The 12654-nt window shown below is 48.9% G+C and overlaps 1 protein-coding gene across 1 annotated transcript in view; it reads right to left on the reverse strand.

The window, feature by feature from the left end:
• The window catches only part of Foxp4 (forkhead box P4), a 70588-nt gene extending 59199 nt beyond the window's left edge, over nt 1-11389 (reverse strand). The window contains exon 1 of the mRNA XM_070023785.1: nt 11309-11389. The gene's annotated coding sequence lies outside the window, so the exon portion shown is untranslated. The remainder of the gene's footprint in view (nt 1-11308) is intronic.
• Nucleotides 11390-12654: the final 1265 nt, after the last annotated feature.

Genomic DNA, 12654 nt, shown 5'->3' on the forward strand with positions numbered 1-12654 from the left:
ACAGAGCTGGGTGTGGATGGCTCAGGCCTGTAATCCTAGCTATTCAGGAGGCTGAGATCTGAGGATCATGGTTTTAAGCCAGCCAAGGCAGGAAAGTCTGAGAGACTTTTATCTCTACTATACTACAAAAAGACAAAAACAAAACAAAACAAAACAAAAAACCCTGGAAGTATAGCTGTGGCTCAAGTGATTAAAGTGTTATCCTTGAGCAAAAGCTTTGGATAGCACCCAATCCGAGTTCAAGTCCCAGGACCAGACTAGCACACACACACACACACACACACACACACACACACACACACACACACACACACACACACACACACACACACACACACACACACACACACACACACACACACACACACACACACACACACACACACACACACACACACACACACACACACACACCTCTCTTGGATTTGACTACTGAGCTGGCTTTGAACCTTAGCCTCCTCAATAGCTAGAATTACAAGTGTGAACAACTAGCACTTGGTTCCCTTATCCCTCCCTCCCTCCTTCCCTCCCTCCCTCCCTCCTTCCTTCCTTCCTTCCTCTTTCATGGGAGTCTCACTACTTTGGCCAGACTAAGAACTCCTGGGTTCAAGGGATCCATTGTCTCAGTTTCAGGAGTGCTGGGACTACAGGCTCTCACTACTATACCATTTTATTTCTCTTTTTAAAAAGCATGATCCCACGTTTTCCTCGTTTAAATACCAGTTCTGCCATTTTCTAGCCTGAATCTCAAAGCAAGAGGCTTGATCTGTTTCTTCAGTTGTGTGAGATCCGGCAGAATGGGCAGTGAGGAATGGTGAGGCTGGGGTGGGGTTCTCTGTGCAGACTTAGAGGGACCTACCTCCTGGTGCTATTTCCTGATTACTCTGGCCACACCCACATCATTCCCCTCCCCTCTTTGGGATTCTGGTCATTGATGTTATAATGTATTGTTGGCTAACTTTTATTTCAGAAGCACCTAGTAACTTTGAACACATTGTATTTTAACTGCTTAGCTTTTTATGTCACATTTCTCCAATTAGATAATAAAATCTTAAAGTCACCACCCTCCCCTTTTTGGGATTCTAGTCATTTGGGATTTCCCATTGTACCAGCTTAGTGCCCTTTGCATATAGTAGGTACACAGTGAATGTTGGCTGATTTCACGTTATTTGATTATGATTTGATCCTTTGAAGCACAGTTAAACAAACAAAACTAACCGGGTTCTATAGGGGACATTGAAGCCTTGCAGGTAGAAACTGGACATGGCTAGAACAAATGGAATAATCAAGTCTTTATTGCTTGCAAGAAAAAAGCTGGCTGGAAGCCTGTGGCTCACACCTGTAAATCCTAACTACTCAGGAAGCAGAAATCAGAGGAGCAAGGTTCAAAACCAGCCTGGGCAGAAAGTCCAAGAGATCCTTATCTCCACTTAACCAGCAAAAAATGGGAGTAGAGGTGTGATTCAAGTAGTAGAGCAGCAGCTTTGGATGAAAAGTTGGGTGAGAGCATGAGGCCCTGAGTTCAAGCCCAGCAGTGGCACACCCCGCCCCTTTTGGCTTCTTGCCTTGAGGGTAGAAGGTGAGGAGCACGTGGCGCAGGCTGGGAGCAAGCAGGATTTCCAGGCTCTTCAGCCCACTGTGCCTCCCTGTGGGCCACTGGCCAGCAGTTATAGCCAGAGCTCATTGTGGATGGAAAGACTGGGTGAGAAGCGAGAGGCGGGAGATAGAATAGCCTGGGAGAAAGTGAAACTGGAAAAATGAGACTGGAACAGAAGAGCTCTGTCTTGGGGGCACAGAGAGATAGCAGGCTCCAGGGTTGAGGATTTCCAAGCCTTTCCATTATACAGTGGCTTCTACCAAAGGCGTGACTGAGTGAGAGAAAGAAAAGTGTTTTACTTGTGGTGCTGGGGACTGAAGGACCTCACACATGGTAGGCAAGTGCTCTACCAGTAAGCTACATCCCCACTGCAGGTAAGCAATAGCCCTTGCTGAGAATCTTAGGACTAGGAGAGAAGTTGAATTTAGCCTGCTTCTGTTTTTTTTTTTTTTTGTTGGTCGTGGGGCTTGAACTCTGGGCTTGGGCACTGTCCCTCAGCTCTTCAGCTCAAGGTGAGTGCTCTACCACTTGAGTCACAGCACCACTTCCAGTTTTCTGGTGGTTAATTGGAGATAAGAGTCTCACAGACTTTTCTGCGTGGGCTGGCTTTGAACTGTGATCCTTAGATCTCAGCCTCCTGAATAGTTAGGATGACAGGCATGAGCCACTGGCATCCGACTTTGGTCTGTTGTTTTTTTTTTTCCTTTTGTGCCAGTCCTGGGCTTGAACTCAGGGCTTAGGTGCTGTCCCTGAGCTTCTTTTTGCTTAAGGTTAGCACTCTACTACTTGAGCTACTGCTCCACATCTGCCTTTTTTGATAACTTATTGGAGATAGGCTTCTCATAGACATTCCTGCCCAGGCTGGCTTTGAACTGCAATCCTCAGGTCTCTACCTCCTGATTCGCTGCGATTATTAGGTCTGAGCTACTGGGACTTGGCTTTTCCATTCACTAGCACTCTACCACTTGAGTCACAGTGCCAGCTTTTTGCTGGTTAGTTGGAGATAAGAATCTTTCAGATTTGTTTGCCTGAGCTGGTTTTGAACTGCCATCCTTAGATCTCAGCTTCCTCAGTAGCTAGGATTATACGTATAAGCCACCAAGTACCTAGCACCGGGCCTTGTCTTTGCTAAGTAGGTGCTCTACCACTTCAGTCATGCCCTCAGCCCTTTTGGTTTTAGTTATTTGTCTTCCCCCCCCCCCCAAAAAAAAAAAATCTATATGCCCAGACTGACCTGGGCTGTGATCTCACTGGTTGAAAAATATTTCTTCAACTCCTTCCCTCAGTCCCCTGGAGATGACTTGAAACTGCAATCCTCCCGATTTCTGCTTCTTAGGTAAATTCGTATTACAGGCAGGAGCTCCACATCTCATGATCTTATGTAGAGATGGGAACCTGGATGCAGGATAGCCTGATCCACTCACAAAGACTAAAATTATTCCTGCAGAGAAAACCATGAAGTTTCCTTTGTCTTAGTTCAGACACTCCCAGAAGCAGATGAAGGGACAAGGATGTAATTATAAGTAGTGTATTTGAGAGGTGGTCCCAGAAATGCCAGTAGAGAGGGGGAAAGGGGAAGGAGAGGCAGCTAGTTCCAAGTAACCATTCAAGTTTCCTCTGTGGACAAGAGGAAGGCGTTCCCACTGTGATTCTGGAAGCTCTGTGCATTGTACCTCAAAACATGGTGCCTCACGCCTGTAATCCTCGCTACTCAGGAGGCTGACATCTGAGGATTGTAGTTGTAAGCCACAGCTGGGGTGGGAAAGTCTGTGATACTCATAAGAGTATCTCATAAGTGGACTAATAAAAGTCCAATGAGTCACCAACAAGCTGGAAGTGGGGCTGTGGCTCAAGTGGTAGAGCACTAGCCTTTAGTGAAAAAAGCAAAGGAACAGTGTCCAGGCCTTGAGTTCAAGCTCCAGGACTTGGCACAAAAAGGAAAAACAAAAACCAGCTGTGCACAGGGCCAGACGCCAGGGTGCTTACCCATCAGCCCCTCCGCGCCGCTGGAGACTGTGTGCAAGTGGATTGACTAGCGCTTCCATGTGGCCCTGGCTGGAGCCAAGAGTGTTTCTATGGCCAGACTCCCCACCCCCCCAAAGAATCCTCAGGCAAAGAGCAGGTGTTGGCAGCCAGCAGCGTTCTACATTTAGAGAAGCGGGGGTGGGGGGGGGGGAGGCAGGATGCCAGTTCCCACAACACCCTGCCCTCTGTTCTCCTCATTAAACTTCTGTCTCTCCTGTGCCTTGTGGGCTTCATTCCTCCTCCCCAGGTCTCATTGAGGGCTTCAGTCTAGATTCATGCTCTCCCCATGCTACCTGTCTTCTTGGAGCAGCCTATCTACTCTCATGGTTTTGTATTTGTGTGTGTATAAGTGTGCTGGTACTAGGCTTGAACACAGGGCCTTGTGTTCTTGCTTGGCTTTGTTTTGCTCAAGGCTGGCATTCTACCACTTGAGCCACATCTCTACTTCTAGGTTTTTGGTGGTTAAAAAGATTTTAAAAAAAAAAATCTCTTGGATTTGTTGCCCAGGCTGGCTTCAAACCAAGATCCCCAGATCTCAGCCTCTTTAGGATTACAGGTGTGAGCCACCAGCATACCCTGCTCTCGGGGTTTAATGTCCATCTATCTGTGAGCTGGTGGTTGCTAGTACCATCTTGCCTTGGGCACTTTGAGCCCACACCTATGCCTGGGAGGCTCCGGGAGCAGCACATCTCCAACCAAGTCATGATCTTCATCCAAAGCAAGCCCCACCTATGTGCTCTCTACACAATCCACCCAAACACCCAAGAAACCCAAGCCTCCCTTGACTGTCCTATCCCTCCTCATCCCTCCGGTCATCAAGTCCTGCTGATACAGCTTGCAAAGCACATCCCAGAGCCTTCCATCTTCTCTAGCCCTCTCTGTTTGCCATTGGTCTGGATTCTCATTACCTTCCTCCTGGGGAGAATTCCAGCAGCCTCTGACCTAGACTCTCTATTTCTAGCTTGATCCCCCTCTCATGAAATTCCAGGCTGGGGGGCTGGGAAGGTGGCTCAGTGGTAGAGCACTTGCCTTGCATGAATGAGGCCCTGGGTTCGATTCCTCAGCACCACATAAAAAGAAAAAATCCGGAAGTGGCGCTGTGGCTCAAGTGGTAGAGCGCTAGCCTTGAGCTGGAGCTGAGGGACAGCGCCCAGGCCCAGAGTTCAGGCCCATGACCGGATTCTCCCCCCCCAAAAAAATAAAAGAAATTCCAGGCTGGGCATAGTAGTTCATGTCTATAATCCCAGCACTTGTGAGTTTGTGATCAACTAACATAAAAAGACCTTGTCTCAAAACAACAAACAACCTCTAGAACCTGGTACTTAGCATACAAAAGATCACAGGCTTGATCTCCAGGACAACAAAATGTGGCTCAAGTGGTAGAGTGCTAGCCTTGAGCTGAAGAGCTGAGGGACAGCACCCAGGCCCAGAGTTCAGGCCCCATGACCGGACCCCAAAAAAAAAAAAAAAAAGTATTCATCTGAACATATCATGCCTTGCCCAAAACCCATTCCAAATTTAAGCACCTTGGCACAGGGCACAAACAGTCCTTTTGTGTGTGTGTGTGTGTGTGTGTGTGTGTGTGTGTGTGTGTGTGTGTGTGTGTGTGTGTGTGTGTGTGTGTGTGTGTGTGTGTGTGTGTGTGTGTGTGTGTGTGTGTGTGTGTGTGTGTGTGTGTGTGTGTGCGCGCACACGCACACATGCCAGTACTAGGGCTTGAATTAAGAGCCTGTCCTTTAGCTTTTTCACCCAAGGCTAATGCTCTATGCTTGAGCCACAGCTCCACTTCTGGCTTTTTGGTGGTCCGCTAGAGATAAGTCTCATAGACTTTCCTTCCTGGGCTGGCTTAGAATCACGATCCTTAGATCTCAGCCTCCTGAGTAGTTAGGATTACAGGCGTGAGCCATTGGAGCTTGGCAAGGAGCCCTTTCTTGAAACTCCAATTCTGCCCCTGGCCCCTGGGACTTGTTGGGTGAGCCTGCTGGGCTCCTCTCCTGACACACTGCCTGGAACATGTTGTCTCCCATTTGTTTTCATTGTGTATTCTCAGGGCCAGGTAAGCTAGCACCTCCTTTTGGAAACCTTCCCCGAATGCCACAGGCTGAATTAGACACTCTTCTTTTGTACTCTTCTACCAGTGCAACTATCAGAAAAATCTACTTCAAAGGGCTTTAAGTAACAACGGAAATTGATTTGCTCCTGGAACTGAAAAATCAAGGGGTAGAGCTCGCTGCAGATAATGTGTGATCCAGCGGCTTACAAGGATGCCCCTGGGTCCCTTTATTTCTTACCTCTGCCTTTCTCTGGGTGGGCTTCCTTGCAAGTCATTCCATCAGTTTCAGACTCACACCTTGCTCAGTCCGGTCCCATGAATTGTTCAAGTAAACACTGGCTCAGCTGAATTTCACTAAGGATTTTCTTGCCTATTTCCAAAGCAGTAAAAATGGCCAATGGCTTGTGTTCTGGTTCAGGGGTTGGCACTCTATGGCCAAATCCTGCCTACCACTTGTTTCTGTGAAGTTGAGTTGGAACATAGCCACACCCAACTATGGCGATTTTTTTTCCTGGTGGTTGTGGGGTTTGAACTCTGGCTCTTCAGCTCAAGGTGAGAGCTCTACCACTGGAGCCACAGCGCCACTTCCAGTTTTCTGGTGGTTAATTGGAGATAAAAGTCTCATGGACTTTCCTGCCCAAGCTGGCTTTGAATCACGATACTCACATATCAGCCTGAGTAGCTAGGATTACAGGCATGAGCCAACAGCACCCAGTTCTAACTATGGCTATTTTTAGTGCTAAGATGATGGTATTGAAGGGCTGGGGGGTATGTTACAAGTGGTAAAGTACCTGCCTAGCAATTGTGAGACTCTAGGTTCAAATTCCAATACTGAAAAAAAAAGAAAAAGAAAAAGAAAAAAAGGCTAGTTAATAGAGGCAGAGAAAACAGCAGTGTGTGTGTGTGTGTGTGTGTGTGTGTGTGTGTGTATGAGCCAGTACTGAGTATTGAACTCAGATCCTTGTTTTCATGTTTGGTATCAACTCAAGGCTGATACTTTACAACCTGAGCCACAGTTTCACTTCCAGTGTTTTGCTGGTCATTTGGAGTTAAGAATCTCTTGGAGGGCTGGGAAAATGGCTCAGTGGTAGAGCACTTGCCTTGCATGCCTGAGGCCCTGGGTTCAATTCCTCAGCACCACATAAAGCAAAAATGAAAAAAGCCGGAAGTGGTGCTGTGGCTCAAGTGGTAGAGCGCTAGCCTTGAGCTGAAGAGCTGAGGGACAGCGCCCAGGCCCAGAGTTCAGGCCCTATGACCGGACCCCAAAAAAAAAAAAAAAAAAAGAATCTCTTGGAGCCACCTGTAGACCTACCTACTCAGGAGGCTGTGATCTGAGGACTGTGGTTCAAAACCAGCCTGAGCAGGAAAGTGCCTGAGAGTCTTATCTCCAATTAACTACCAGAAAACTGGAAGAGCACTAGCCTTGAGCAAAAAGAGCTCAAGGAGCCTGGGAAAGTGGCACAGCAGTAGAGTGCTTGCCTTGCATGCATGAGGCCCTGGGTTTGATTCCTCAGCACCACAAAAGCAGCAGAAGCTGGAAGTGGTGCTATGGCTCAAGTGGTAGAACGCTACCTTGAGCTGAAGAGCTGAGGGACAGCGCCCAGGCCCCACAACTGACAAAACAACAACAACAACAACAACAACTTTTGGATTGTCTATCCCAGCTGGCATTGAACCTCAATCCTCAGATCTCAGCCTTCTAAGTAGCTAGGAGTACAGGTGTGAGCACCAGTGCCTGGCTTTTTCTATCTTTCTTTCTTTTTTTTTGTTGGTCATGGGGGCTTGAACTCTGGGCCTGGGCGCTGTCCCTCAGCTCTTCAGCTCAAGGCGAGTGCTCTACTGCTTGAGCCACAGTGCCACTTCTAGTGGTTTATTGGAGATAAGAGTCTCACAGACTTTCCTGCCTGGGCTGGCTTTGAACTGTGATCCTCAGATCTCAGCCTCCTGAGTAGCTAGGATTACAGGCGTGAGTTACCGGCGTCCGGCTTCTATCTTTGAATTCAAAGATAATGCTTACTGTCATCATATTGATGGCAAATATTCATTTATTAAAACCATTCTTGGAAGTAGGGCTATGGCACAAGTAGGGTAGAACACCAGCTTTGTGTAAAAATAATAATATAAAAAAACAGCTGCCCATGGCTCATACCTGTAATCCTAGCTACTCAGGAGGCTGAGATCTGAGGATCATAATTGAAAGCCAGCTCAAGTAGGAATGAGCAGGAAAATCCATGCAGCTCTGGTCTCCAATTAACTACCTAAAAGCTGGAAGTGGAGCTATGGCTCAAGTGGCAGAGTACTCTCCTTGAACAGAAAAGTTCAGGGACAGTGCGCAGGTCCTGAGATCAAGCAACAAAGCCAGTGCACATGCATGCACACAAACACTCCTAATTAATTAACTAAACTGTTCTTGGTTTGGGGATAGAGTTCAGTGGTTGAAGAGCTTGCCTGCATGTGTGAGACCTTGGGTTCCATCCCATCACTGTGAAAGAGACAAAACCAAAACACATTCTCAGCATGTAGATCGTACAAAAAGAGGCAGGATTTTGTTTAGAGCCACAGTCTGCAGACCCCTTGATGAAATCAGCCATCACAGAATGAAGTCAAGAGGCTATGCAGATCTGGAAAAGCGAATGGAGAAGCACTCTAGTGATGGAGATGGCACCGACGCCCTGGCTCTGCCTTGTCACAGTCCAGCTATGGCAGACAGTTAATTAGACAGTTCTGGATAAGACAAGTTCCTCTTCATTGGGCCCTTTAATGCTGACAGCCTATGAAGCATGCAGGGCAAAGATGGCTGTGTCCTTTCAAAGTGGCTTGCTCAAAGTTGCCTAGCGAGGCCTCTCTGGGACAACTTTGAGGAGTCTCAGACTTAGAATGTGTACTTCTTTGATTAATTGAATAATTGTGTTGTTTCCTGGCTGCTTGGCAGAGGCTGGGGCCTGGGCTGATGTGAACAAGGCTGCATCTTCTGCTGGCTATGTCACCTAGCAGTGAAGAGCAATGGGGTTCATCCACATGGGTGCTCAGGAGCCTAGAGCAGCTTCCTCCATCCCTGAGGACAGGCCTGTCTCCCTTCTAGTTGCCCACGCAGCACAGGAAATCTGCACAGCAGCCTGAAGCCAAAAAGGAATTGGGCTTCAGGCAAGACTACCCAGCACCACCAAAACTGACCCTTTACCCCAGTGCCTCCAGCCTTCAGGCAGGCCTGGCCTCATCTGTGTTGAAGGAGCCCTGGCTAGGCTGGGGGCCAGGCTAGGGGCAGCCCTCCTCCGAGGATGCCCTGGCCTCAGGTAAGCTGTCCACAGTCAAAGGAGGTCTTTAGGCCTGAGCAAAGGCCGCTAGGAATGAAGGATGAGGGGGGCTTTCTTTCCAGGATGCTGAGATACAGGTTTTGAATGTGTGTGCATGTGCTGGTACACATACATAGTGCTGGGTGCTGGTAGCTCATACTTGTAATCCTAGCCACCCAGGAGGCTGAAATCTGAGGGTGGAGGTTCAGTGTCAATCTGGGAAGGAAAGTCTGAGAGACTCTTATTTTCATTAACCTGTTTAAAAAAAAATCTGGAAGTGGCTGGGCACTGGTGGTTCACGCCTATAATCCTAGCTACTCAGGAGGCTGAGATCTGCGGATCACAGTTCAAAGCCAGCCTGGGAAGTCAGTGAGACTCTTATTTCCAATTAATTACCAAAAAACCAGAAGTAGAGCTGTAGCTCAAGTGGTAGAGTTCAGTGACTGTTATCAGGCTCTGAGTTCAAACCTCAGGACCAGCACACACACACACACACACACACACGCACACCCAAGTTGGTAGAGTGCCAGTCTTGAGCAAAAAAACTTTAAGGACGGAGCCCAGGCTCTGAGTTCAAGTTCCAGTTCTGGCACACACACACACACATATTTACACACTCATAGCCACACCATCTACACCACCCAAATCTTACCCTCACACACAGTCTGTTTTTGTGTACACCCAAGTTTTCATAACATTCATCCGCACGACATAGGCATACACTAGAGATTGCTCTAGCCAAGTCCTGCACAATGGGCAGCTTAAAATAGCATTTACCATCTCAAGAGTTTGGAAGGCAGGCAAGAAGCCCATAATGAAGGCTCCTCTTGAGGCCTGTAGGACAGGATATGTCTGTCTTCTCTCCCAGGGCCTGGGTAGCCCCAGGTGCTCTCTGGCCTGGAGATGCTGCACTTCAGTCTCGGCCTCTGTGGCATCCTCCCAGGCCTTCTCTACCTACTTCTGTATCCCTACAAATAGTCTGTCAACCCCACAGGGGCGTTATCCTACTCAACCCCCCCCCACCTTTTTTTTTTTTTTTTGCCAGTCTTAGGGCTTGAACTCAAGGCCTGGGCACTGACCCTGAGCTTCTTTTGCTTAAGGCTAGCACTCAACCATGTGAGCCACAGCGCCACTTCTGTTTTTTTCTGTGTATGTGGTACTGAGGAATTGAATCCAGGGCTTCATGAATGCTAGGCAAGCACTCTATCACTAAGCCACATTCCTAGCTCCACACACCCCTTTTCTTTTTCTTTTTTGTGCCAATCCTGGGGTTTGAACTCAGGGCCTAGGCACTGTCCCTTAGCTTTTTTACTCAAGGCTGGGGAAGTGGCGCTGTGGCTCAAGTGGTAGAGCGCTTGCCTTGAGCTGAAGAGCACAGGGACAGCACCCAAGCCCAGAATTCAAGACCCACGACAGACAAAATAAATAAAATAAAATAAAATAAAATGGTTTACTCAAGGCTGGCATTCTACCACGTGAACCACAGCTCTACCTCCAGCTTTTTAGTGATTAATTGGAGATAAGAGTTTCATGGACTTTCTCTCCCCCCGCCCCCATCCTCCAATTGGCTTCAAGCCACCATCCTCAGATCTCAGCCTCCAGAGTAGCTAGGATTGCAGTCTGCACCACTGGGGCCTGGCCTTACCCACAACTTTTAATTGAGCACATCTGCACTGATCCGGTTTCTAAATCAGACCGTATTCTGAGGTACTGGCATTAGGACTTCCTTTCGTAGGAGTAGCGAGCACAATTTCCCTTGTGACACTGCCTGTGGCCTCAGCATACAGGCAAAAACCGTAATCCCACGGTGGCGCATAGGTGTACGTACTCCAGTGTCATAGTGACAAAATCACGCACACCCAGATATGTTTCCAGGAACTCAGCCCTGCCTGGGCTCCCTGCCCCACCCACCCCTCACCTCCCCGTGGCTGCACTCCAAGGCCACCCTGGGAAGGTCACCGGCTCCCAAGCCCCCACACACATTTGCAACCTTACACATCCCCTCCCACCCACACACTCTCCCTTTCTGACTCCTCCTTCCAGCCTGCGGATCCCCCACCTCCAACCAGTGTTCTGCCTAGCTGCGCCACCCCCCTTCTCTGGGGACCCCCCTCAGCAGGGCCACCCACCCACCTGTGGTGGCCCTTGCTTCCCTTCTGCAATCAATGACCCCCTCCACCAAGTCTTCCTTCTCTTCAGACTCCCACTCTTCCCTATCACGGGCGGGCGGGCAGGCAGACAGACAGACAGACAGACAGACACTCCTCTCACACTCCCTCTTGCCCCTCCGGCAGCCCCACGTCTGTTCCTCATTATGGGCCAATGCGCCTGTTTACTCACCCAGCTGGAGATGGTTAGAGAGTGATAAATAATGAAAGAGAAAACAGGCTTTTCCCCTCTGCGGCTTCTATTTATGTAACATGTGTCACAGTGCACTCACAGACTGTTTCAGAGCTGCTTGCAGGAAATCGTTTATTTTTTCCGGACGGTGGCTGGGGGTGGGGTAAGGGGCCCCCAGCTTTGGTTTCTGGTCTCACACCCATGGGAGTTTCAGGATCTGGCTCCCAGCAGCCTCCCCCCCCTCCTTCCTCGGCCCGCCTCTGCCTCCCTGACCCCTCCCCCTCCCCCAGGACAGATCATCAGTCTGCCTCAAAGAGATCTCAAAATGGGGTTCTCCCACTCGTACAAATTTGGAAGAAACTGAGGTGGGGGCTCTCCCAGCTGCCTCTGAAACCCCTCAAACAGATGGGCTCGTTTTAAGAGCCAGACAGCTTGAGGCAGGCGAGGACTCCCTGAGAGAAGGCAGTTGAAACAGGGGCTTCCTAGTTAGTCTGCACCTGTTGTGCCGAGGCTGGGGGGGGCGGGGGAGTGGGCAGCGCGGGGAATGGAGGTGTAAAAGGATTTTTCCTGTAAAAAAAAAACTAAAGGTGGGCGCTGGTGGCTCACAGCTGTAATCCTAGCTACTCTGAAGAATAAGAGCCAAGGATCACTGTTTGAAGCCAGCCCAGGCAGGAAAGTCCACGAGACTCTTATCCCCAATTAACCAGCAAAAAACTGATAATGGAGTGTTTCTCAAGTGGTAGAACACCAGCTTGAGTGAAGAAGCTAAGGTACAGTGCCCAGGCCCTGAGTTCAAGCCTCAGAATCAGCACACACATATACACATACACGAAAAAGGAACTTTAAACACCCATCGGAGAATATACAACACTGGCCCAGTGCAAGACAGATAAAGCAGAAGATCATTTTCAAATTGAATGGGTGTTAGATTCCCACGGAGTTCTTGGAGGCTGAGCCCCAGGCTCCCTCTCCAGGAGCTGGTAAGGGTATCGGGAATGAGCCTGGAGAACTAGTGCCTGGGAATTCCAAAAGCAGTGATTTCCCAAAGACAACATGACCCTAAGTGGGCCCTGGAGACCTCCCCCCACCCTTCCCCTTTTTTCACCTCCTGCATCGTCCACACAGATGAGAAGGAAGTCTGGTGGTCAGGTCTGGAGAGAGCATGGCATCTCTAGAGTGGAAATCATTGGTCAGAAGAAGGTATGATTGGTTTGGAAGGAAAAGAGGCAACGAGGGAGGGACAAAGAAGAGAGGAGAAAGGAAGGAAGGAAAGAAGGAGGGAAGGAAGCTGAAGGAAGGAAGGAAGGAAGGATGGAAGGAAGGAAGGAAGGAAAGAAGGAAGGGAA

This window comes from Dipodomys merriami, unplaced genomic scaffold (genome assembly GCF_024711535.1).
Source record: "Dipodomys merriami isolate MVZ:Mamm:240054 unplaced genomic scaffold, mDipMer1.0.p SCAF_16, whole genome shotgun sequence".
NCBI lineage: Eukaryota > Metazoa > Chordata > Mammalia > Rodentia > Heteromyidae > Dipodomys > Dipodomys merriami.